This window comes from Dasypus novemcinctus, chromosome 8, assembly GCF_030445035.2.
Source record: "Dasypus novemcinctus isolate mDasNov1 chromosome 8, mDasNov1.1.hap2, whole genome shotgun sequence".
In the NCBI taxonomy this organism is placed as follows: Eukaryota; Metazoa; Chordata; class Mammalia; order Cingulata; family Dasypodidae; genus Dasypus; species Dasypus novemcinctus.
This window is the reverse complement of record NC_080680.1, coordinates 118,254,437-118,259,953: the sequence shown is the minus strand read 5'-3', so window position 1 is coordinate 118,259,953 and position 5,517 is coordinate 118,254,437.

The following is a 5,517-nucleotide window of genomic DNA, read 5'->3' as shown; positions in this document are numbered from 1 at the left end:
AAGTCCATGAAATGCCCTTGTATTACAATTAGCCCAGTGCTTGCCTGCCCAAACAGCTGGGCACCATTACTTGGCTGAGCTGACACATTAGCCAAACCGTCAGGTTAATCTTATTCTTTAATTTTTGTAAATGAAGTCCTATAAGACAATGGAGCATGAGTCAGAGGGTTGAAATGGTCAAGATCCCACCAGGGCATTAACAAACCTGGGACCCTGTCCAAGGAGGCAAATCAGCCATACCTGACCCAAGTTGGTGCATTTTATAGATATCCACCCCTGATTCAGGTAAGTTAGTGCATTTCTTGGGGGTTGCATGGCTGTCATGAGTTGGGGTAGTAAGCTCATAAAAGAAGGTGACTGACTTAGTACACCCCAGTATTTTTCACTGGGCCCTACAAATCATGTTGCTGACATGCCTCCAATGAATCCTCCAGCAAAGACCCATTCTATTCCAATTCAAAGTAGAAGGAAAGAACCCCTATTAACTTCCAATTAAACAGGAGAAACAGAGAGGTGAAAGGCACTTCATAGCCATTGATTATAGTTTTGAATGGTGTTTTAGTTTCCTTGGGTTACCCTAGCAGAGTATCCCAAATGGGGTAAAACAACAGAAATTTATTTTCTCTCAGTTATGGATGTCAGATGTCTGAAATAAACATATTGACAGGGCCATGTACCCTCTGACCCTGCAGGAAATAATTCGTTTTTGTCTCTTCCTAGCTTCTGGTGTTTTGCTGACAATCCTTGGGCCTCCAACTCTGCCTCAGGGGGCACATGGTGGTCTCCCCTCTGTCTGTGTTGAATTCTCCCCTCCTTATAAGGATACCAGTCACATTGATGAGGGTTCACCCTAACCCAGTTTGGCCTCCTCTTAACAAAGAAAATCTTCTAAGACCCTATTTCAGAATAAGTTCCCATTCATGGGCCCACGAGTGAGGACCTGGATATGTCTTTGGTGGGGACACAAGTCAACCCATAAGAGAAGGTTTTAAGAAACTGTTTTTGTACTGAATTGTATTAATATAGTTCCAAAGGTAAATTCATAATGACTAATTAGAAAGCACATGTAAATCTAACCTGAGAGAAAGTAAATGGTAAAATGGTAAAAGTGTTAAAGGGACATTTCGGTAAAATGTGGTATATAGAACATGTACCAAATCCTTAATCTGCCACTTGTACAGTTATAGGCTATTTCCAATATTATCACTTTCTTCTTTATTTGTTTAAACCAAAAAAAAGTGCCTGAAATAAAATAGATGCTCAGTAAATCCTAATTACTTTCTCTCTCTAAAACAATTATCTTCTATGATTAACTGGGCAAACACTTGAGCTGCTAATTGGCTCCTAAATTATATCCCATAGGGCATGGCCTAAAAATCAGAACACTGACACAAAAAGAACAAAATTAATCTTCATAATTAAGTGAGAAATTTAGTTTCCCGAAGGACCCAAGGAAAGGGTAGATGGGGACTTGGAAAAAGGGAAAAAAAGCAGAAGAATGAAATTGCTACCTTGTGTTAACAGTTAATGAGAATTGATAAAAAGACTTTTTAAGAACATGAGGGAATTCTTTGTCATGTTTTAATGGCTTGCAGAACCCCTCAATAAAATAGCCCCCACTGTTGAGTGAAAGTCATATCCACCCACAGCCTTGGGCAGTAATTTTGTAGGGAGAGATGGAATCAAGGTGAAGCTATTGCAGTGCATGAGGGCAGGGGCCTGTGATAGTTCATGAGGATGACAGTCATCAACATAATTAATTCACCGTGTGTAAAATCAGCCTAAATATGTGAAATTTCGGAATCTTCATCACTGGGGAGACTGGGGCAATAATGAACTACAACCCAAAACAACAGCAAATACAGCATTGAATATGTATCAGTATTATATATGAGACCAATCTATTCTATAAGACAGATGCTACTCAAATTAAATTAAGGAATCTGAAGCAGAGAGAGGTGATTTGCCCACTTTCACATACTTTACAAGTGGCATGGCCAGGATATGAACCCTGGTTCTTCACCTCCAAGGCCTATGATCTTAAACTCTACATGGCACCATCTCTCTGCAGTAATTCTTGGTTTCCTAATAGGGGTGGATGTGATTTCAATCTTATTTCAATCTGATCCAAATAACATCTGAATTATATTCACTTGGATTTTTTGTCCTTTTTTTCCCTACTGCCCTGGGGAATAGGAAGCCAGAAGTGCAAACCCATTGCAGTACATTTTCCCCCTAGGTGAGGGGTCGGACTCTGTTTTTCTCTGTTGTTTGGGGCCGTGTAGTACATTTCTCATGGCCCAGAGCAATAAGATGGTGGGTTACTGAAACAGTGTATATGATACCTATTCCATGTTTATTTCAGCCTGATATTTTTGTCTTTTGAGGAGGTATAGGAGTGATACTAATTATTCAGGATTGGTCAATGAGATAATTTCAAATTAGGTATTTATTTTACCTTCTATACAGCTTAGATTCTTCACATTTTCTCACAGTGTGCTGTCAGAAAAGGGTGGAAGTATCTAGACGAATTTTCCACTTAGTATTGCATTGCTGAGCTGCTGAGCACCTCCTTGGCACGAGGTTTTATTTGATAGATGACATTATAAAGAGGCAGAAAATAACAAAGGCAGAGGAACACATGGCAGTCATGTCTGGTTTGTGATTCATTCATGAATTTGAGTTAGTCTTCACTGGTATTGGCGGTTAAAACAATGCATGCCTGTTGTTGCTACTGGATGGCTTGTTCAGAAATTAATTCCACCTCCATTGGAGCTTATGGATCTATATTCTTAGCCAGAAAAAGGTGCTGACAGGGTCACACAAGGTGTAAGAAACTGCAGAGAATGAATTATTTACATATTTTTGAATAAAGATAAAAACAGATGTATGCTAAAAAGACTAAATTTTATTAACCAAATTTATGTGTCACTCTAGTTCTCTGCTTAATTTGTCTTAATACATTTTCATGATCTACCCTTAAAAAGTACACAGCTCTTCATTTTCCCTGCTCTGGTCCCATTCACATTTTCTGTTCACCTTTCAACTTCACCTTCTCCTTGGCTTTATGTTTCATAAAAAAATAAAAATGATTGTTAATTACTGTATCACCCCCTTTCTCCTTATCCACTCAGATTCAAACTGTCCTTAGAGGGCACTCAGTTGAGCTTTCTCCTTTAGTCTGGAGGTTCAATGAGGTTTGGAGAGAGGCACGAGGAATCTAAAGACTCAAGTCAGTTGTGCTGGGCCTTCAGCAAATGACCTAGGGATGGTGTTGGCAGTTTTAGGTAATAGTAATTGTTGCAGTGTAAGATCATGCCATTTAATGACAGGTGTAGCTTCACTTGGTATAGCAGGTGATGCTGAAGCTGAATGAAATCTTCTCTACGCATTTCTAGAAAAATCAACAGTTTCTTCTTTTAAATTGAAAAGCTGCTGATTTGCATGCATACTACAGAGTATTATACTCTATACTGAGCTTTTGACTTTAACTATTAGTTCCCTTACGTAAGGAGCACTAGAAAGGTCACCACAAATTACATTTAGGATCGGGAGTCAGTAAGGTAACAGGAAATGCTCACCTTATATTCATGCACTTGTCACCATACTCAAGTGTCAGGATTATATATGGTCTCAAGTTGTTTCTAGGTTTGCAAATCATGCTTGAGACCCAAACATGCATTTGCCTATGAAAAGGTTTTAGATTTTATTAAAACACAAATACAAAAAAAAAAAAAAAGGTAGCTTGCCTTATTGGAAAAAGTATGCCAATTTCTTAAAGGAAATTACTCATGAAATGATTGCAAACCCAAAGGATACAAAAACAATTTAAAAGGACTGAGTTTGAAACATTGCCTATGGTAATCAGTTTTGCAAGTATATCAAAAGAGTACTAGAGTGGATTCTCCCTTACTATTAGAATGAAAACAAAATAAAGGACGAGTGAAGATCATTAAACTGAAAGTGGAGAGAGATTTCCTTAAGAGAAATGAGATATTAAGAGACAGATTAGATACATATGAATGGAAAATAAGATACTGATGGCCAGGAGACAAATATAAAAGGAAAATATAGATATATGCACATCAAAATAGTTCTAAAGAGGATATTGGACAATGTGTCTTAATTATTAAAGTGGCCCAAGAATAAAAATGAAGCATATCCTTAGGGCAGGTCTCATTTGACACAAACATGGGGTTTAAAGGGGAAATAGAAATTAAGAGATTTGATTGCACCAGATTTTTTTTTTTTTCAATTTGCAGAAGACAAGTTTCACACGTGGGTAATTTTTCTGCCAGTTAGTTAAAATAATATACATAGTCAATGTCAAAAGCTTCAATGACTGCAATAAAATTTAGTTTAAATACAAAGGCCATGGAAAGTTAACACATGGACTGACATTCTGATGATGATAAATCTTAGATTTTTTTTTCCTATCCACATCCCATCACTCATATACAGCCAAGGCTTTAATATTATCCTCTATACCACTAAGTTTTAGGTCCAAGGAACACAAATTTTCCAGAGGTAACTGCTTTGGGGGCCCGGGTTTGATTCGTTTGTAAATATCTGGGAGGGAGGAGCAGCGGATGTAATTGTTTTCATACTACTTGAACTCTTTAAAACTGATATTGATGACAGATTTGACATTGAACTTAAATAATTTCTGATGTCCAAACAACTTACCACCTCTCCAGAATGAAAGAATTAAGATGAAAGTGATGTATGAATTCCAGCTCTACCTACGGCTCTTCTCCAAATTAATGCATATTAAGATTAGCATGTTTGACCAAAGTCACCGTTTCAATCCACCAACAACTTGTTTAAGCTCCAGCAATAGACACTTTTATTGAGGCTTTAGGCCCTTGACACCAAAGTCAGAAATTCACAGTGCAGCTGACACCAAATTCTTATAACAAAACTGTGAGATAATAAATGTTCACTGTTGCTTGAACCCACAAATGTATGGGGTAATTTGTTATTCAGTAATATTTACATAATGTGCAGAGTAAAGAATTTACATGAAAATTTTTTGACTTATAATCCTTATGTTCTGCTTTGATGAGCTAGACTGGATTATGTTGTGAATTCCTTTACCAAATCTTGAGGTTCAATCCTAAAACACTGTAACCATAAGGCCTGCTGATATCCTATTCTCCTTAACCCCTCATTTGTTTCTTGGATCTTAGAATTTACACAAATTTAAACAAAGAAACATAACAGTGAGCACACCATTCCACTCAGAGATGAACCATCAAAAACTCTTAGTGCTTCAAATTTTGTCCTATACACAAGGCTTCATTTCCTTGCTGAATATAAGTGAGGATTTTTCTGTTGAATACCAAAATCTCTAACTTTCTGAGATGTGAGAGAAGTGAGGGATAAAACATATTATAATGATTCTAAAGTTCACCTAGAAATAAAAGCTGATGACTATGCTTATATTTAATGAAAAGTCAAAACTATAGTGATAAACAGATCTATGGTTCCTGTAGAATGATGGAAGATGGAATGAGA